This window comes from Falco peregrinus, chromosome 2, assembly GCF_023634155.1.
Source record: "Falco peregrinus isolate bFalPer1 chromosome 2, bFalPer1.pri, whole genome shotgun sequence".
NCBI lineage: Eukaryota > Metazoa > Chordata > Aves > Falconiformes > Falconidae > Falco > Falco peregrinus.
In genome coordinates this window covers 19241178-19263394 of record NC_073722.1, presented here as the reverse complement: position 1 = coordinate 19263394, position 22217 = coordinate 19241178, and the positions used below count along the sequence as shown (strand labels likewise).

Here is a 22217-nt window from a genome sequence, read left to right as displayed (position 1 = left end):
AGAGGGAACATGGTTTTCTTCTGAAGTAGTGCACCATGTTGTGCATTCAAATTTTTACTCTTCCTGATGTGATTTGATGATACTGTTACAAAGCTAAACTGTTGACTAAGGCTGTGAAGTAAATTGAGTGGACTATAATTCCTGAAAGTGGAAAAAAATTAAAAAAATCATGAGCTGTTCTGTGCAGTTAGAATAGTATAATCACAGTAAGGGAGAATTTAAACTTGACAGGTTTATGAAAACCTGTTTAAAATTCTTAACATAATTTAATTTCTATGATCTATCTGTAATGACATTGCCAAAGTCCAAATAATATGATGCAACACACTAATGGTGTTTTGGGGTGATCTTTGTAGCATTTGAGATTTGTAATAATAGTAACTCTACCTTTCTTCAAAGAATACTTTATAAGAAAATCTATTTCAGGAGATGATAATCTTATTTATTTATAAATAATAAAGGTGTCAGAGGGAGGAGAATATACTCTGATCAGCCATTACAATACACATGCCAAACCCATGGTAAGAACGAGATACACATTCTATTGGACTTTATTTCTTAATAATAAACTTTTGTGTGCTTCTGATTTCCTGAAGTAATTTATGCGATATCATCAGACAGTAATCATTTTTATTGTCATAATGGTTTTAGGTGCCTATATTAAAGAACCCAGAGGTGTGTACAAGGAAGCACCTAAAATAATCTGTGCTCTGTGGGGCACACGTGGTAGAAGAGAAATGTTCTGACTGAAGGGAAGGAAATTTTGTGTATGTATTATGTAAACTCATCTTCATTTAAGATGTTTCACAAACTTTCAGTGAAATATATGAAGTAGAAGGCTTACCTGAGCAAGCAAAGGATTTGAAAGTAGTTGTCCCTGCAAACTGCTGCAAACTGAGACTTGAATATCCAAGATTTCTACCAGCCTCATTGGAAGGTCAGTGTACGGTAACTGACTGCTTCACTAGCTCATGAGTTGGTTTGGCAGAATGAAGTTCCAGCTTAGTTTAATACCTCTTTAGTCTACTGCTGAGAATGTACAGCAGTGTCTAAATTCAACGCATGAGTAATTCCGGTCCTGGCTGGAGTTCGAATGTCATCTATGCAGTCACTGCATGCTGTTGGAACAGCAGGTGGAGCCTACAAAGCCTGTTTCAAAAAGTACTACAGGGAACACTGGAAGGAACTTGACTGTCTCTTCCAAACCCACAGAGACTTTAAGGATTTTTGGGATTTTATTTACAGAGAGTACAATTAGATACCAGTTTAAAAAAAAAAAAATCCGAAGAGTTAGGTCTTACATGAATGTATTATTATCAAAACCTAAGGTTTTCTGACTTGTCCATTTTTTTTTGTTGTTGTCTCAATTTCAGAATGGAAATAAGAAAAGCAATGTCAGTAAGATAAATGCTCACAATTACTTTGGTCTTAATCATATTGCTCCATGATCATGATGGATCCTGGAAGAGAACACACTTTTCTCTTTTTTTGACCTTATTATTATTATTTTTATTATTATTTTATTTTGACCTTATTATTATTATTTCTCTTCTTATGACCTTAGCAGGGGCCATTTACTAGATTACTGTCACTTGCAGACAAATAGGAGAAGTGTAAAGTCAGTATAAGATGGTGCTGCAGGAGGCTACTGTTTGCCCTATTGCAGAAATCAGTCTGTTCATTTGCATTATACATTGAAATCAGTGAGATTTCAAGGTCTGAATCTGAACCTGATTTTGAGACTTAAACCATCTACAAAGAAGCAGATCTAATACCCATAACTAAGGCAGTATTTACTAGTTTTCTAGTTTGCTTTTTCTAGGTCTTATATTATTTGTGTTCAGTTTCTGAAGAGTTAAACCTGAATTGTCCTTCAGATTCGTTTGAATGTAATCTTGTCACTCACTTGGCTGACTCAATAATTTATTGATTAGTTGTTAACTTGACATGCTTCTTTCTATTGTTTATAGCAGAAACTAGTTATTTCCTAAATTTCTCTGTTGTTGCTGTTAGTCTAAGTTTAACATCTTTTGGGCAAGCCTATCTCACTGGAGTGTCCAAGTGCAGCCAGCTATGGTCCTGGTACTGCCGGCAGGGTCTTACACTGACAATCAGCTGAAGTCTTGACTACTGCTGCTATTATAAAAAAAAAAGTGTGGGAGAAACTGCAGTATCAAGTTTTAAATTTGAGAGTTATTATGGATTTAGAAGAAACAATACAGGCAGAAACTGGAATATGGACATTTCAGTATTTTTTCTTACAGATTGTGAGCAAAGAATGGAATGGAGCATTAAAAAACAAATCCAGGGGGAAAAAAAAAATTACTTACTGACTGGTGGCTGAATTAGAACAAATCCCTTAGAATGACATCACTTTTATTTGAGAACAGCAACTGCTGGAAAAATCATTGACCTGTTTCAATGTTTTGGTGTAAAAAAACCCAAAACTAACTAGTTTTAATAGTAGAATCTTCCACTGATACCTACTTCATAAAAGAAGAAGTCTTTTATCTGTCTAGTAGTTCTTAAATTATTGAGTGAAAGACATCTGCCTGGACTGAAGTTAGATTCTTTTAGAACTAAGGATCTGTATACATACCGTAATTAGTTTTCAATCCTTTATTTACAAGTAGAACAAATCTATTTAAATAAGTCTTACAAGATTTCTCATATTAATCTCTTATTACATCTGTGAAGGATCAGTGATTTGTTAAAATATAGACTGAAGTCAACAAAATAGAACCTGTATAAGACTACTAGGGAAGAGAATCAGCTCCCCTCCAAACAGTGCACCAAAATTGATTCTGTCTTTAAAGGTGTCATAATAAATTTGTATTTTCCCTTTCAAAATGACATTTCAACATTTAATTTATTCCCATTATTCCTAAATGCATAGCCAAGTGCAGAATTTCTAGAAGGGCTTGTGCTGTCCTTGTTCTGATCACATAGATCCTTTGAGGAAAAGGCTTGCTTGGAAATTGTGCAATGGCCATAGAAAAGGAATATTTTTAACAGTTTAAAAATAGATCAGATGCTGTACTCCATGCAACCAACTGTTCTCACTTTCCAAGTGATGGAATGTCCACCCACACCTCTCTTGGAAAGAAGAATTGTTAATTCAAAAAGAGTCCATGTTTCAAGCTGTAGGCTGTACTGACAATTTGACAGTGCCCACACCACCAGACCTTGTTCTTACACCTAAAGCCACTTGGAAGTTTCAAAATGGAGTGCTGTTGTTGAGGTACGTCCTTCGACACTTCTGGTTTGTATTTGTGCCATTACTGTGACTACTTTTTATAAAATACCTGTCACTTGTTGACCAGCAGGAGCTTACTCTCTCTTATTTTTTCCCACCCCCCTAACAAACAGTTGTAGCAAACATAATACATGTTCTACTTGCCATCACTGGGATATAAAGAGAATTGCTAACTCTGAATTCATAAATATCAAGCAGTCTCCATTTGGCAGCTTTGCCATTGCTGTATAATTGCAATGAGAATGTAGGTCCCAATTACACTTAAGATTTATCAGATTATATTTAGGGCATGAATTGTAGCCTTTAATGAGATGGGATAATGGGTGGTAATCAGGTTAGGAGAGGACTGAAATGGCTTTAAGAGAAACTTTGAACTATCCAGTGTGAAGCTCTGTTAACTAGAAGCTACTGCAACTGTGCTTAATAGCACATTTGGTGCCATGAGGGCCCTGCTACTGCCCTTTGATACCATTCCTGACACGGTCCTTCGTCTCATTTGCCTTCTCAAGCAGGAAACTGCAAGGGCAATTTCAAAGCCATCTTCTTAGTGTCCAGTAGTCCCTAAGTGTGGGGACTACCCTAACAAGCCTTACACTTTCAATATGTCATTCTAGCTGCCTAACCTAGCTAACACAGGTTGAGCTTCTCACTTCAGATTCTCATAGGCCATTTCTGGTGTAGGTGTGACACACCACACCAAGTTGATACATGCTCCTATCCTCTGTCATCCTGGAATAGTATCTTTATTCTTCACTCTGGATAGTGTTTAAATGAAGATCTGTTTGTGCCTGCAGAATTACCCCATTCCTGTTCCCCGAGAACCCTGCAAAGCAAAGGCGTTATGCTAAAATGATAACATTTCCTCTTTTAACACGCCCGTGTTTATGGGAAATACCTGTCATTTGCTGTGTGAACTGTGCTGGCATCAGTAACTTCAATAGACAGGTCTGCATAGACACATGCCAGCATTTTGGTAACTCCCAGTCTGCAGGGCATAAAGCCAGCTCTTGCTGAATCCCTGCCGTATAGCCACGCTATCACATCTTCTGGAGGGGCAGTCTGTATTTGTACAGTTTTCCATAACAAAGATGCACGAAGCCAGCACTGACATTTTGCCCAGCTGCTTAGGACCGAGCATTGTCTATTCCTCCTCTGTGTAGGAACGGTCAGTGTCATGTACCCTACTGTGGCAAAGGCAATCCTGAAACAACTGCCTTCAGTATAGGCAGTACATAACCGAACCAGAGGATTAGGGGGTGACACTGAAATACTACTGGTATTTCCACTGACCAAACTACTATCTGTACAAGTGATTTTGGTGTACATATGTGAAGGCATATCCTCAGTACTTGGAAAGATTGTATGGTCACTAACTAGTAAAAACATTTTCAACAGTGTAAAAAATACTTAAAATTGAACGCTGATTTATTTTGCTGCCAGGCACGTTCTTTAACAGACATGTACAGACAGTAGTTGTCAAGGAGTTATATATGGCAAACTGACCTGCATCTGCTCAGGGAGATGAGAGCCTAATGCACATATGGCATTATACAAGTTTACTAGCAAGTGTATTACCCTTGTATGTTGAATAGCCCAGCTGTGCTGCTTTTTCTTATGGGCTGAAAGTAAGGGGCAACACTTTAGCATGCCCTGTTGGAAGGAGCAGAATGGGTTCTGGGAAACACCAGAGAGCTACGCCATAATCCTTGGGAGCAGAACAAAACAATCAATGTCATCTCCACAAATACCGGCTACAATAGGAGATTTCTAATTACTTACTATTTTTTTTAACTTTGGACCCTATCTTCTAAATTTTTTTCCAGTCACCTGTGCAAATTTAAATTTCAGTTTGCTCTGTGCATTTCCTCAATGTATATTAATTTACACCTCGCCTTTTATTGTGTTCAGTAGGTGAGCTATTAAAGGACAGTTATTTAGAAAAATATATTTTACTGTTGTATGGATCAGATCTTTCAAAACAAGTACTTCTGCAAAATAGGTCTATGCATGTTCAAAGTTCCTCCTTCCTGTATTGGCATTTCTTACAATTAGCCAAAAAAACCCCCAACCCAACAAAAAACGAAACTATAGTCTATAGCCCCAATCTAAAGAGCAAAGCATCATGCATTGCAGGAAACAAATAGCTGAGTAAATAACTGGAAATAGTTTAAATTTTAATATTTATTGTAGAAGGTTAAACACAAATATGTGGGTTTTGTTATTAAATATGTCCCTTTTATGAAGCATAGTGTTGTGTCTACGATGATGTAAGATACTTCAGCATGGCTGATCTAACCTCGAAAGTATTTGTTTACGGTGAGTTGTGCTGAAATATTCATGGACAGAAAGAAAGTAGTAAGGTTTAATTAACATATGTATCTGTGGGATACACAGATACATAAAATAGCAAGAAGTGCAATAATCTGTTGTTAGTAGCTTGCAGTTATTTCTGTCCTTAGGAGTAATTGAAATATACGGGCTGACAGAGCATCTTTACGGCTGACTTGGGCATTGCAGTGTTTACTGGGGAATGGGAGTATGCGGTTGATTAACATTGGAAGAATCCATCTCTCCATGTAAATAGAGCATTGGAAGAAAGGATTATTTGGTGATGAAGCATAAAACCGTGATTTGGAAATTGGAGGTTCATTTCCCAGCTCTGTTACATGTTTTCTCAAAAGTAAAGCATCAGAGCACTCCATTTTGCCTCTTTTGCAGGCAGAGAAGTGAGCAGTAGAAGTTTCTCTCCCATTTTGCAAAGCACGTCCCAGAATCACAAGTCTTCTGTGGATACTGCTGGTTTGCTTTATATCCTAGTAAAAATCTGATTTTGCCATATTATACCTATATGCCACATATTTCATAGCGTAATCCCTATATCCACTGGGGCCTTGCAGGGACAGTATAGTACAAATAGAGACAGCGCCAGGATACGAGCTGAAGTTGGGCAATGTTTTGTAGGAATGCTACGGGTTGTGCTGTCAAACATCATACTACCACAAACCATATTCTCTCTGGCACTCATTTATTGATAAGTATTGTGTCCTAAATTATTCATGCGTTTTTTTATCCTCTTGTTCTGCATTTTGAGGGCTTCTCGCTTTTTCTAAGTACATTTCTTTTGCAGCGTAGTACTGTAAACAGTGATGATAATCAGCAAAAAGGCAGCAACAACAGGACCAAAAAAAATGGAGGCACATCTTGTAGTTGGTTAGAAAATCATAAATACAGTGGAGTAGTCATACCTTCCGCCCACGTGAATATCAAAGGATGGGCACCTCTAGATGAGGTGAACGTACGCGTGTCTTCAGCTGATAGTGCCTGCTGCACAATTAAGTTTAGTATCCTAGTAACAGCTGCCCATGCCTCCTCCAGCAGGGACGTGCAGTGAACTTTTAAAGGGCAGACTTCAGCACGCTGAATAAAAAGCAGCAGGCAGAAGGGCAAAGTCAAAAATTTAGAAAAAATGGCTGCAGGCTGTTTTGTGCGGGTTTTTTGAGAGCATTTCATTAAAGGAGCAGAAGGCTTGTGTGCCTTCTAAGCATTTAAGAAGTAGTGGAGTGTTTATGTGAAAGAACTTCAATAGAGCCAATAACGTTTGCTAAAATAGCAGATCATGCCTGAATGCAACAGGTTTGACTGGAGCAGGGATCACAGTTCAGAAAGAAATTACAAGGGCAACATGAGGATCAAAGAGAAAAAGCTGAAGGACTTAACTAGACACAAGCTGCTCTGATATGTCTGGTAGTACTCGTTTGCATATCTAAAGGTCAATCAAAGCAAGAATTACACATACACATAATGGCTTGGCTTTCAAGAGCCCTTCAGGCCTTTGTGTCTGGTCTTAGGTACTTCAGTCTAAGGACATTGGGGTAGGTAATGCACAGCCAAACGGAGACTTCGAATCTTTTGAAAAGGTCACATGGATTTTCATATCCTCATCAATATTTGAAATGCTATGTGTTCATTTTAGGAAATTATAATTTTCTTTTATGAAGGCAAATACACTTCTAAAACAATGTGATATGATTTTCTCTTGGCTTTGTGTATGTGTCTGTATGCATGTATTTTTTTCCTAATCTTCCCTTCACCTGCAGTTATTAGTTGCATATTTTCTGTGGTCAAGCCATTTAACCTTCAGCAAACCTGATCTGAGCATGTGTGAAAAGGTTGTGCTAGTGAGAAAATGTGATTAGGACACATGATAGTTCTCTGGTTGTAAATCCTCTTGATACTAATGGGAGAGGGACCTCATTGGAGTATGACACAGCAAGCAAAAAGCACCAAACAGCCTGCTGGACCATACCCTACAAACATTCAGTTCAAGCCCTGTTCAAGATTAAATAGCTACAGACAGTAAAGAGCCAGAGACAACATTAGCTTTAGCAATTATCTGAAGTGCCATAGTCCACATGTTCAAAATTAGTAGAATTTTAAGTGTCAGGCACCTTAATTTGTAGTTCTTCTTAGATTATGCATGTCTATTCAATCCATGGAAACTATGTTTACGAACATTATGTGGGTTGTAATGGCAAGTACTTGAAAACTAAAACAGATTAGATTGTTGATTGTGCTTTTAACTTCAGCTCTGCCTCTTTGTCCACCCACGAGATCTCTGTGGCAAAATATAAACTGCTTGTGCTTCGAGCAAGCACAGCTGGGAGTGCTGAGACAAATACAAACCTGGTGTTTCTTCAATATAGGGAGGGTAAAGGCAAATTAAGTAACATTCTTTGAACGTAATACTTTTCTATGTGTTACTTTTTAAAAAGATGGCCAAGAAACTAAATCAAAATAACTTTTCTGTACAATTACACATGTGTATATGGTCCATGGAACCCATCCTGCTAAGATAATGCCTTTTCCTGAGGTTTTAAACATAGTTCTTAATAGAGTATCACTGTTTGCTGGCTGCCAGCTACAGGATAAAGCTGGATATAAATTTTTCTGAGGTGTGTTACTGGACATGGTCCTGGGCAACTGGCTTTAGGTGGGGCTTGAGCAGGGGCTTGGACTTCTAGAAGTCCCTTTCAACCTCAGCCATTCTGTGATTCTGTTAAGACTAATAATATATTTTATATGTTTTATGATAGCGTGCCAATGGAAAATGATTGCTTGTTCATGTAAAGTCCCAGACTGTCTCTGTTTTACTTTCCTTGTTGAAGAAATCAGTCTGAGATTGTGAAAAATAACCCAGCCTGCTAGATTTCTCTTCTGTCTCTCTCTCCCTCTCTCTTTTTTGATAATAGCTGTCATCTTTCTGGAGAATCCTGGAATGACTGAGATGCCAGGCCAAGAACAGGAGGTAAAAGAAATATTAATGCCTACCTAACATAAATGTGAATGACACAGTACATTTTTTAAGGATGAATTTAACAAGTTCTATCTTCTTGGAGGAATATTTCTGGTTTTGGGGTGGGTTTTTTTGTGTGTATGTGTGTCTGGTTAAATCCCTCTCTAAGGGTATCAGGATGGCCTCATATGAGTCATAACAAAATTCAGCAAGCTTTTAAATTTTTATATTATTTTTAGGGGCTTGTTTTAATTTATCGAGTTTTGATCTTTCTGCTGTTTTAGAATTACTGTGAATGAATATAATAGAAAACAAAGTAATTTTCATAACAAAGAACTTTTCTAGGATTATTTTTATTGCAATCTTACATTCAAATGAATGTTTGCTTTATTTCTTCCTAAATTTCAGAGATTCTTTTTCAAAATGTCATAGAAGTTAAGTTGTGTTATGGCAACATGACAGTAGCTTAAGGTGTTCTTAAGGAATCTAAAGATTTAAATGTACCCAACACAGGCTTCCTACAGCTGATCCTAATACTGTCCTGGTTTCAGCTGGGATACAGGTTTTCTTCTTAGGAGCTGGTACAGTGCTGTTTTGGATTTCATAGGGGCAGGGGGTAGGTACTTAGTTGCTGGCTGGGGTTAAACCATGACATCGTGATTTAACCCTAGCCAGCAATCAAGCCCCACACAGCCACTGGCTTGTAAAACTCAGGGGTTGAGATAAGAACAATTTAATAGGGAAAGCAAAAGCCACGCACACAAGCAAAGCAAAACAAGGGATTCATCCACCACTTCCCGTGGGCAGGCAGGTGCTCAGCCATCTCCAGGAAAGCCGGGCTCCATCATGCATAATGGTTACTCAGGAAGACAAACACCATAATGCCAAATGTCCCTCTCCCTCTCCTTCCTTCTTCTTCCCCCAGTTTATATACTTAGCATCACGTCCCATGGTCTGGAATACCCCTTTGGCTAGTTCAGGTCAGCTGTCCTGGCTCTGTCCTCTCCTAATTTCTTGTGCCCCTCCAGCCCTCTCGCTGGATGGGCCCAAGAAACCAAGTCCTTGACTTAGTATAAATATTGCCCAGCAACAACTAAAACCTTATCAACGTTGTTCTCACATCACAGCCAAAACACAGCACTGTACCAGCTACTAAGAAGAAAACTAACTCTATCCCAGCTGAAACCAGGATACATGACAATTCAAAAGATTAAAAAATACACCTTTCAGGCTTCATGAAATGAAAATATAAATTAAAAGTATGGTGCCGAGAGTAGTCATAATGTTTACCCCTAAAATGTCAGTTTTTTCAATGAATTTCTCCAGTGTTTGTTTTCACATGTGACAACTGTTACATTATGTCTTAAAGAATGAGCACACATCACAGGGGAGAAGTTTATAAAGTTTTTGAAAAACTTTATAAAGAAGAATTATCATGCAAGACTGTGTCTCTTAACTTGTTACCAGGTCTTGTTAGGTATTTGCCTGTCTGTAGAGAAAGCATGTACATTCTGGAGCTGCATCCTGGCTTGTGTACTAGCCACCTAGGCTTTAAATCAATACCAATGAGCCAGGGAGAGAAATGCACCTTCTAGAGCTTTCTGAAAACTAACGAAAGCCTGAAGGTGCTGTATATCTGTGCTGGGGGGAGCGGGGGAGAGGGACAGAGAGAATTGGGGAAGTAAAACAGAAATGTGGTTGCTGAAGTGCCTGGGTGCTGAGATTGTAAGAAAGTCTGGAATGAATTGGACTGCAAGATCATGCAGCAAATTTTGTCTGTCTGGCACTGGACAGACAGTAACAGATACATAAGAGAATAGCATCAGAAGTGCCCAGATTCTAATAATTCACATTTTAAGAACTTCCCAAAACAGAGGTTGTAGCCACATCTTGGAATGTAATAAATTTTTAGACTTTAGACTCTCTCCTTCAAAGATTTTGCCCCCTTTGGACTGTGTGCATGATGATTTTGTCTGGCACCTTGTACTCTTGTGTTATAAGAACAGTGACTAATGTTTTTCCTTTGCACTTTATCCATGCCATTCATGATTTAATAGATCTCCTAATTTGTTGTTTCTGTAGGGAATACTCTGCCAGCTGCCTCTCTGGCACCTCAAAGGGATTTTCTGCTTTGATTGTTGCAGCGTCAGAGAGCAAGAGAGTGTTCTAGGTAGGCAGGACCGAGTCTATTTTAAGATCTATACGAGTGCTTTGGGGAATGTTCCAAATTACGATGATCCAGCAAAATTATAATTAACTTGATGTCTTGTGTGCCTGAAATAGGACCAGAACTTTTATATTTGTTGGTGTTGAACAATGCTTTAACTGGCCAAAAGGACTGCTGCTCAAAATGACATCCACATTTAGTTTAATAAGCAAAACTGTTGTTACTTGGAAAATGTTTGTGTGCTGGCACGTGTGTTTGAAGGCGGATTAGCACTTGCCAATGATGCACACTTGCCTGGGGCTGTAACATGCTCTTCGTTTCTGAGACTCCAGGGATAAGAGGACAGAGGACACACTCCCAGGGACTGTTTCTGTCACAGATACAGATGCCTCTCATGTCCCTTAACTTTTGATTACCTCTGTGCTGGTAGTCACTTTGTTGAGGATCAGAGGTTGATCATCTCCTCATGTACGGTCTTAGTTCAGAGCTAGAACATGAGCTGCAACTGGGGAAAGACATCTGGATTTGAGTTAACCTTCAAGCCAATCCATGTGAAGGCAGGTGTCATGGTCTGTTTGGGTGTCTCAAATTCACAGAATAACATACTCTGTAAATTAAACTTTACTTTATGGGCTCTTTAGGAAAAGTTATAAACAACAAACAAGGGCTAACACGAGTTCACTAATTTGTAAATTAATTTATAAAGCTTCTAACTCACAAGTTCTCTAATTTATAACTCACAACTTGTAATTTGTAACTTGTGCATCTGTGAGCAAAATAGTTACTGAGCTGATGAGAGTGCTCATCCTTCCTCCTCCATTGTGGTGCAAGCATCCCCTATATCACATTGAGAGGCACAAAAGCCTTGGCAGCTGTTGGATCCACCTCAAACTCCTTTTGTGTTTTTTTTTTTTAATAAACTGATGTATTCTTACATTCCAGCTTGGAAGTTTGGTCTGTACCATTTCCATGAGTTCCTGGATTCTGAAGAAACTGCTGATCAATATGCAAGGCTGATGGCTGCAGGAGCTGCAGATGGTAATGGCTGCATAAGGACCGTTATTCTGGCCACCATGTCCTGCCTACCGGTGACCTTCACTTTCACCTAATGGTGCTGTCCCCAGCGTACCTCAGGCCTTAGCATGAGCTGTGTGTTAGCCAACTTCTGAGCAGGAGCTGAGTTAACAGTCACAGCAGGGTATGAGAAGTAGCATGATTTCTCCACCCAGGGTTTTTCTGAGTGCAATCGGGCACTTCAGGGTGTGTGCTTAAAACAAACTCTGCTTTGGAGAGCTGGGTAAAGCCCACAGCTTGTCAGGTGGGGACAGAGAAGCTTTTGACTCAGAAGCTGAGGAAAACAGATAATCTGTGGATTGCTGATGAAAGATCAGTGCCTACAGGTCATTGGTTAAGGTAGTTTTAATTTGTTTATGTTTTTGTTTTAAAAAAAGCAATAATAGTATTATAGTCCTTGACTGCTTAAGACAGGTCATAAATCATTAAAAACTCTTTTGATTTTGATGTATTTTTTGATTTGTGAATGAAGTAAATCCTTGTTGGCTTTTAACAGTGTTAAAGATTTCAGAAAGCAAACCAGGTAAACCAAATAATTTGTTTTTTTTCAATTTCTTATTTTTTTCAGTTGCTTTTGCATCCTGAAATTTTTGCTTGGGTAAGTAAAGATGACATTAAGGATTATAAAATTGTTGTTGGAGGTGTTGCCAGATGAAGTAAGCAATCGTGGTCTAGCTAATAAGAGTAGACAACATTTGTAGCAACCTTGATATTATTGCAGAAAGAATTATGTATAAAAATTGCTGCCGTTACAACCAGTCTCTTTCATCGTATACATATATATGTGGATTTGAACTTCATACACTGGTAACTGAGTAGTCTCTGAACTGCTCTCCTGTCTCCATACCTGTGCTATTTATGCTTTGGTTAATGGAAAATATAAAAAATATTTTATATCCTTCTTTGTCTGCTTTACCTGTATTAGTCTCAGTGGTGGTAAATCACAGCTTTTTTTCGTTCATTAATGACCACTTCTTGAGGATTTTGTTAGCTCTGTTGTTAAGAATTGTGTTTCTCATAAAACATTGTGAGAATTTATTTGCTTGTGTCAAATACTTATTCTGGTAAGTTATGAGCACTGTGCATGGATTAAGAACAACAAAAGCAGGAAAGGAGAATAATTAAAAGCTATATTTAGTATAATGAGGCGGCTTTAGCTTAAAGGGAACTGGTTAAAACATTTAGCTCTCTCTGAACCCTGTGTTTGTATGTACAAACACACAGAACCAGAGGCAGCCTTCTCTAAAGTAATGGGATTAGACTCCTGAGTTTATATGAGCCACTAAAACTTCATGTTACCCAATGATTTTTAAACAGAGTGATAAAACAGAAGACATCTTATTAAAGAGAGATCTTGGCATCCATAAAACTATGATCTTTTTAGGATTTTCATTGTCCGGCAAGAGAAATCATGTTAATTGGATATGAAATTTCCATAACCCCTGGAATTCCACAGGCCGATATTTAGGCTCTTTTAAAACCTATCTGGCTAGCCTCTGTGATGTGCCTGGTTCAGGAAGTCCTTCCATGGACATTGTTCTGGCTGAGAAGCTCACTTGGAAAGTGCAGTCCCCAGCCTGGCTGTTCTGATTCAGTGAAATAGGCAGAACCATGAAGGGGGTGCTGAGTGCCAGGAGCTCACCAGTGGCAAGCACAGGACTGGCTTTGCCACTCACTGGAAAAAAAAATTGCATCTGCAGGTGTATGATCACTGTTGCTCCCACTGAAATAAGCATACCTAATGGTAGCAACGTGAGCAGGGCTGGTGGCCTAACAAATGCAAAATAATGGGGTAAAAGCATTCATTAATAAGAAAGAATTCCTTCCAAATTATGTGTTGTCCACATATTTCCAAGGTTTTTTTAAGAAACTACACTATCACTACAAAAGGATAGTGTCCATCTGTGAGGGGGATTTGAAGTAGAAGCAGAACAAAGCTCATTTTATAATGTCTATGAAACAAACCAACAAAGCCAGCAGAAATGAAACTGTTCTTTCTTCTGAGAGACTGATACTTTCCAGGGCAAGCTGATTTTTCAAAATATAGGAAAAGAAACTGGGACTTTATAATGGAAAGCAATTAGTTTTAGTTCTGGGTAGCATCAAGTCTGCTTCTTTTACTGCTATAGATCAGAACTTGCTACCCGGAAAATAAAAGAACGCCACAAACCCAGCACCAAGAAACAAACAAGCTAAACCCCAAGCCCCATAAGCAGTTCAAAGGCAGTCTGTCACATACCTTTGCTATTATTTTAGGAGTATTCTGTAGATACCCAGCATTACTGAGAACTTTGAAGATGTGTGAATTCAACATGAGATTATGAGGGCCACCTGCTGAAGAGATTTGGGCAAGATACTTGCAATTAGTTGGGAGATCTGAAAAAAATGAGAGACTGACACTTGCTTTCCAAAGCTACAGGAAACTGTCTGGCCCTGAGCACTTCAGGAAAAAAAAACCAAAAAAAACCCCAAACCAAAAAAACCCACAATGAAAACCCCTCCCTAGATCTGGGAGAGGCACGTGTCAACAAGTGGTTTCAGCTTGGTCAGAAACTGAGACTGGACACCCTCATTAGAACCATTCAGACACTCCCCTGCTTGCCGTAGGGGGCTCTCTGGTGTGATGACAGCACACCATCAGCAACTGGGGATGTTATCGGGTGTAAGGGGCAGATAGGGAAAAGCACCCCATGTTCTGCAGAAACTCTGCTGCAGATCGCTCCCCAGCTGGAAATCCCATTTGCTGGAGCTCTTGCAGACCACAGAGCTGTAATTCTGCAGAAGTCAGAGGGAATAATACCCTAGGGACAGAGGACAGTAATTGATTTGAAGTCTCTTTGATGAATGGTTGCAGCACCTCATGAAACCTAGGTGTTTCTCTTCCATGACTTTTCTTCATCCAGAATGCCTGGTGATTGGACTAAGTTTCTGTGAATTCTCAGATAACAATAAAGATAATTTTGTAATCAAATGGCATTATTTGTAGTATAAATTACACATTTTTTTAACAAAGAGAAAGTTGTTTTCTCATAACCTTACAAAAAATGAATATTTTTTATCACCTCCAAAGTTGATCCAAAATTTTATGGCATTTCTGAATATGCAACCATTCAGTACAATACCTCTAGATGTTAAAAATTTAATAATTGGCTGCTATACTACAGCATGAATTTAGAGATATTTTAGTCTGAAAAGAAGAGCTACTAGACCAAAAATGTCTTTATAAATATTCTTATTTTCTAGTTTAGAAGATCCAGTTTAAATCACGTTTTAAGTTGTTAAAATGCCAAAACATTCCTGTTAACAGTCATCATAGAAAGATGATTATTTTACTCTATTATCTAAATCACACTTGGCTGTTGCAGGTGAACAAGGCTACTGACCTTGAGTTTGTACATAATCTTCAAAGGACATCTCTCCAGTATACTTTGTTTAAGGCAGTCCACAACCCTGGACATACAACTTTTCTGAGTAATAATGAGTTAGATCTGGTAGGAAACTTTCTGTACCCTTTGTGAGCATCATCGAGCAGCTGAATATTGACAAAACAGCCTCTCAGAGAAAAAAAGATTTTGTTTTTTATAACCATCTAGAAGTGTGGCTTTTTTGGGAGAAAGACAAGGAATAACTTATTTATACTTTAAGTGTTCCAGGAATTTAGGATTGTCTTTCTAATGTATTTTTATACTTATATATAGTACATCACAATAATATATCTATATCTAGATAATTCATAATAGTAATTATAATATGTGCAACAAACTGAAGTAGAGAGATCCTATCAGATAAGTTCCTCTTTCAGTAATTTTGTAGGGCTGAGAGATTGTTTACAAAATTTAGATCAAGTTTAACTTTGAAATGTTTACTGCTCACTAAAATTTGATACCATGTCACCCTACACAATAGCGGGATGTGTGTTTCTGCCTGGTTGTCAGTTTTGCTCACACCTTTTAAGAGGCCCATAAACGTTCACTGATTTCAGTGGGAAAAGTGAATACAGTGAACTTGGCAGAACTGAGCTGTTGCTCCAAAGGGCAAGGTCAGCGTTGCAGTCATGGACCTGTTCTGGAGTAGCTGCTGTAAAATATTCAGCAGCTGAGAGACTTGGATAATCCACAGGTAAGATTAGATCGGTAAACCCAGTGCTTTTTAAACAAAAACTTTAGAGTATTGCTTCATTTACTTTTTTCTTATTTTTTTCTCTCTGCAATCCTTCCAGGTAATTTATCACAATGGAGTTGTCAACTAAAACCTAGCATTATTTTGGCTGTGGATGATGCTTAATGCATGGAGGAGGAGGGAAAAGGTAAAAACAAATTCGAATGGGCCTTGGAAAAAGTATGGATAATAGACCACCTAATACGCTATGCAAAAATGCTTTCCACTATGCAAACTTTTCTTTGTGAGGTAGTAAATTATCTTTTTGCCTTGAGTGGAATTGGTCATATGCACGTAATAGTGCACTAATGTGAGTATGGATATGTACGATCTGTCACCACTTGGGTTTGAAAATAAGATGAGCATTGGGAGTTTTTGAATTTTTTTTTTTATTTATCCTGGCCCACTCATCTCTCCTGACCCAGTTGTGCTAGAAGATTTATTCATGGGGAGCTAAAGGATTACCCAGTCCAAGGATTCTCTTGTCAATGGTGCAAGACAACTATTAATGCAAATTAACAGTAAACTGTTATGGATTATGGAATTGCTCAGGTAATGGCAAGGCACATATGAATTTTGAGAGAAAAGAAAATAGAGACATTGTAGATGCCCACAGGTAGTTTTGTCCTTGCATGGCAATTGCCATGAAAGCACAGAAGTGTTTGTGGGGAACATTCATGCTGGCATTTTTAGTGAATGAGAGCCCAAAATTTGATACACAGTGGGGAGCAGTAAGCTGGGTAGAAAGATAGGCTATGAAAGAGAGATTAAGCTGTTTGAACCGATAGCAGTGAAAAGTACTGAGGTCCCGGGCTAAGTCTGGCCTGGGTAATTATTCACTTTGCCCTTCCCTTGAAACAATCCATTTCCATGATGAAGATCTTTCTGACAGAAGTATAACTATGTTCATTTTCCCACGGGTTGTTCTTTGTGGCCTATTTATAGTATATATTTTTAGCTGTGGCAGTACAAGGTACTCCATGTTTTTGCAGTTATAAATGTGTGTGTGGTTCTCTTGCGTAAATGAAAGCCTGAAGTGCATGTTCAAGCCATTTTCTCACATGCCTTTAAATCAGGAAGTTAACAAGGATAATAAGTCACTGGAACACTTAAGTTATTCAAGTCTAGTCTAACTTAGTATTTATAATATATCACATTTATCAAAGTGATAAGATCTGGCAAAACTAAAGGTTATTCAAAAGGATTCATCTCCATCAATAGCTCCATGAGTACTGGAGTTCATAACACCCCAGTTCCTGAGCTCTTGTATCTCGTGACTGGACTGTTTACTGCAGCGGGAACATCAGAATGTGTGTCTCCCTGCTTCACACATCTGTTCTTTCCCAGGTTGGTTTTGTGATGTCTCATAGAGATGAGCTAACACAGTAGCCTTTCCCTTAACTTGGGGAAAGAGCACTAATTTGGAACCTCTGTCCTCCATTCTGCCAGTTAATGAAACTGTAGAGATAGTTTGGGTTTGGCTTGGTTTGAAAGTGGCCACTAGATCCAGAATTTATTACAGGATACTGAAGGACAGGCAGGCAGACACTGCAACAGGGAAACAAGGCAGAAAAGATAATTAGTCCTTAACTCGCTGTAAGGGGATTCTGCCTACCCAGACACTCTTTGATAGCTTCACATGTCAGAGAAACATTTCCCCTGTCTCAGTATGGAAGAAATGCCCAGTAATGGATATTTCAACTTTTAAAAAGGCGTTTTAAACAGCTTCTGTTTCTGCATACTTCTTAAAATATAAGTTATAGTTAAGCTTTTACTATTGATGTGTTCAGTTCTGAATTGCCTTTGGGAAGTCCTCAGAGAAGGTTACTGCCTTTAGTGGTGAAATGGAAAATCAAAAACCTAACTGTCAGTGTGGCATTCACATCCCGCAAATTCCCTGAGACGTTGCTGATACCTTTGGTTTCTTCCAGTGGCACACAGGAGCATGAGATAAAGCTCTTGATATGCAGAGCTGCCAACTTTTCCTGCAGATCTAGAAAAAACGTGTTGTAGAATGATGTGATTTCTGAACAATGCATTACCTAGTTTAGCACGTAGCCTTCCTTGGGAAGGAATAATTTATACATCAATGCCAATAGAAAAGATATTAACTATAGAGCATTTTGCTTAGGACTCATTGAGTCATAATTTGAGTCTGATTTGTAGCTACTATAAGTAATAATACTTTCATCAAAGTAAATGTTGCTACAGTAGTTTGTAAACTGCATATAATATTAGTTAATCAAGACACAATAATGTACGTAGCCAAAGTCATGCTAAAGCAGAGAAGTAACAAGCTCCTGCTTTAATAAGGCAGTAATTGAAATAGACAAGAAACACAAGTAAAAGAAAAAGATACATGCATGTTGGTTGTTAAGTTTGTTGTTTTGTTGTTGTTTTTTTAAATGACTGAGTAAGGTGGAAGGATCAGCCTTGGTTCAGTTAATGTTTCAACATATACAGCGCTTCTTATGCAAGCAGTTTTGTTTCACTGAAGTCTGGGTGTTTGTGCCGCCTTTATTTTTTGCATTTGAAGTCTGCTATTAAGTTTCAAACCCTAAAGGGGAATAAATTCACTCATTTCCTAACCTAGTTAGAGGGTTGGAAACAGTGTTTAAAACAGAATTTTAAAATAAATGTCTGTAATTCATGCACTTTCTAATATGAGAAATTCATAAATTGGGACATCTAGTGCTCAGAAAATGGTAAAAATAGAGATATTTTATGAGATAAATGAGTACAAACCTAACTCTATAGAAATACATCACATTAGGAGACTTGTTTTGGAGTTCATTAGAAAAATGTTGACTGTTTTGTTATTAAAAGCCAGTCCCTCCTACAATAAAAAAGACCTAATTGTTTAAAGATAGTCCTACTGCCATGCACTTTTCATGATTACTGGAATAAAAAAAATAAATAACTGAAGCAGCTGACTGTAGGCCTACATACCACTGAATGACTACCAAAAAAAAGAAAACAAAACCTTTTTTTGTGACCCATCTTATCCCAGAGACATTTCTTGCATTATGTAGACATTATTCTTCCTTTCTGTATTGCAGAAATCTCATGCATAGAAAGCATGATATTTGCTTTCTTTTTTCTTCTATGATTTTGTTTATACATGTAGGGTCATTCAGACTACCATGAATACAAATTCTTCTGAGCTCTTTGAAAAGGACAAGAATGGAGGGATATGCCAAAAATAATGAATGTCAAATGTTTCCTGTAGCTAAAATAATTCTTGGTTCCTCTGCAGTTTAGAGTTGCAGCTTTGCAGAACTCATCCAGTTCATAAACTTTCCCATGTTCAAAAATTCATATCCAATCAGGAAGATTTCACCTCATTTTTGCATACATATGCATATCTATTATGTACCTATACCATAAATCTGATTTTATTTTTACTGCTTCTAGATTTCTCTAAATAGCAGATTATGAAATACAAAGATTTTAATTTAAAGGAAAGGAAATATGAAGGGTATTGGTCTATCAGTCTTGACTCCAGCAACTACTGAATCAAGACTTAAACAGTCAGGTGACATAAGTGAAAAAGAGTGTATAAGTGATGCTGTGTCCAATTCTGGGCTCCCTAGTTCGAGGGACAGGGAACTGCTGGAGAGGGGCCAGCAAAGGGCTATAAAGATGATGAGGGACTGGACTATCTCCCTTGTGAGGACAGGCTGAGAGAGCTGGGCCTGTTTAGCCTGGAGGAGGCTTGAGAGAGGATCTTATCAATGTCTACAAATATCTTAAGGGCGAGTACCAAGAGGATGGGTCCAGGCTCTTTTCAGTGGTGCCCTGTGACAGGACACTGAGCATCAGGCACAAACGGCAACACAGTAAGTTCCTTCTGAATATGAGGAAGAACTTCTTTACCTTGAAGGTGCACTGGACCAGGCTGCCCAGAGAGTTTGTGCAATCTGCTTCTGTGGAGATACTCAAAACCCACCTGGACATGACGCTGTACAACCTGCTCTAGCAGACCCTGCTTTAGCAGGGGGTCAGAGTAGATGATCTCCAGAGGTCCTTTCCATCCCTGACCATTCTGTGATTCTGTGATAACACGTATTATGTAACTATATGTTTAGGCAGAATTCTAGATAAACCTATTCCACCTTGTAGTATCTTACATCTCATACACCAAATGACATTATCTGCCAAATATGAAATACCAAGAATCTCAACAATCATCAGTGCTTAGTTCCAGGAGATGTCGTGGGATGTTATGAAAAACACATACTTTGAACATCCGGTTCCTGATGTATTCTCGTAATTCCCTCTTGAACAGCCCTGTGGATAACTTCTGCTCACCTCGTTCAGAACAGCAGCTCTTACTCACTGAGTTTAGCCAGTGCTCCTGAAAAATGGAAAAGCCTTCAGTGAGCACACAATGAAATATTCCCTTATTCATACCTGAGGGCAAGTAGGTCTTAAAGATGAGGTGGAACATGGTGATACATCTGGAAGAAGGAAGGTATGCCCTTTCTTTCTCCACCTCACCTCACTTTATCCCAGCCAAAGTTTGTCCTTCCATGCAGAGGACAACATAACATGGTGACACTGTCTCAAGATGTCATGCTCTTTTTTCATACCTTAAGGAGTTGACATTGTTTCTTACTTCTCTGTGAATCGTCTACAAGAAAGTGCTTTCATTGGCTAAATAGGCAATAGTTATTTTAATATTTTTATTTCAATGCAAATGTATATTTTATATATTTCTTGCAAAGGAAAAAAACAACCAACACCAGACCAAGAGTGCTATACACTTAGAGGAGTTGCCCTTTCTAAAACAGCAGAAAAGGAAGGTAAAACTGTGAAATTGAAAGAACAATTATAAGAAATAATATGAAGAACAAAACTAGAGATAGCTCACAGTTGATCCAATTGAGTTGAAACAATTTGCAAGAAATAGGGACTTACATAAACAAAATATGAGTTCAATACTAAAAATTAAAAGCAAACATGACATTACAAAGCGTCATGGATATGTGGCACAAAGGAGTCATGGTATGCCTTACCAGAAAAATGGACTTAATGTTCTTAAATATTGAAAGGCCTCTGACTGAGGAAAGGGCTAAGAATAATTATTCACAAGTGATTTGAAGCATTTGGATGTGCTTACCCAATTAGCTGAAAACTCATTCGAACCTTATAAGAGATCCTCCATGATACAGTGTTTCTGGTTTTTAAAACATCATGTGTTCAGCTGTATTCTTATTCTGATATTCCCTACATCTGCCACCTGTCCTGAATCCCCAACCTTTCTTCTCTCCCTGCCACCTTAAGCAAAATTAGTTGATTTAGAAAAAAGAGGTCTCCTTTTCCAGTGTACTAACTTGCCAGGCTTGCTTGGACCTGCTTGCTCAACTGAAAAAGTGAGTCTTTTGACCTGTGCTTTGAACTAAATGCGAGAAATTGTTTATCAATCTTAGCTGAGTAGGATTTAAAAAAAAATAAAATTAAAACATAAAAAGAAGTATCTTTTTGAAGCATAAAACAAAGAACTGCTGTCTTTGGAGGGCTAATTAATCAAATGCAGTCTTGTACTAGGCTGCGTTGTGTTGCTTTCCATGTCTCTATTACTTCTGGTTCCAGTTACCACAGCTGTAGTTGCTAGAGGAACTTTGTCCCATGCTCTGCTGTGTGGAGTACCGGCTGTCTTTGTTGTCTGATGTTGCAGAGCCATGGATGCTGGTGGGTGCTCTTTTTAAATATATATTGTACTTCACTTGAGTTTGCTAAAGACATAACACTTTCCTCTTTGGTGGATTTGGCCCCTCGCCCATTCTGTTTTATTGGGTTCACGTGGGAGTCCCAGGCTTTGTAACTGAATACACAATTTGAGCTGCGTATTTATAGGCTTTGTTATGTATAAATAAGCCTGGATAACATCACCAACCTTCTGTCTCTTTGGCAAAATCTCTCTTGCAGTTGATGTTTTGTGATGCCATTTTGATGTAGTTCAGTCTCTTTCCTCCTCCTTTTCCCTTTCTGGGGTCATTTCTTGTATATAAATGCACTCTCCCGCAGAAAATCACTGCTGCACCAAGAGAGCAGAAACCTGCTCCAGCTCCTCTTGCTTACTGGCCTGAGTGCTTATACCAGGTGAAAGTGAAAGAAGGAAGAGGGGAGGCCTTCAGATTAGTCTAGCAATAACAGAATTTTAGCTGAAAGAAAGAGCTGAAAAATGGTTAAATAAAAGCTGGATAAACCCCTTTGACTATAGTAATAGTTTGGGCTTGGGTTGTTTTTTTTGTGGTTTTTTTTTT

At 38.3% G+C, this 22217-nt stretch overlaps 1 long non-coding RNA gene across 4 annotated transcripts in view; it reads left to right on the top strand.

Moving 5' to 3' along the window:
* LOC114013771 (uncharacterized) overlaps positions 1-22217 on the top strand; it is a 102753-nt gene that overhangs the window by 12755 nt on the left and 67781 nt on the right. For 3 of the 4 annotated variants that reach the window (XR_008745601.1, XR_008745599.1, XR_008745600.1), the window contains exons 6-11: positions 8506-8561; positions 10632-10719; positions 11659-11754; positions 12359-12388; positions 15773-15909; positions 16010-16096. This is a non-coding gene — a long non-coding RNA (uncharacterized LOC114013771). The remainder of the gene's footprint in view (positions 1-8505; positions 8562-10631; positions 10720-11658; positions 11755-12358; positions 12389-15772; positions 15910-16009; positions 16097-22217) is intronic. The other variant, XR_008745602.1, reaches the window with a different exon arrangement.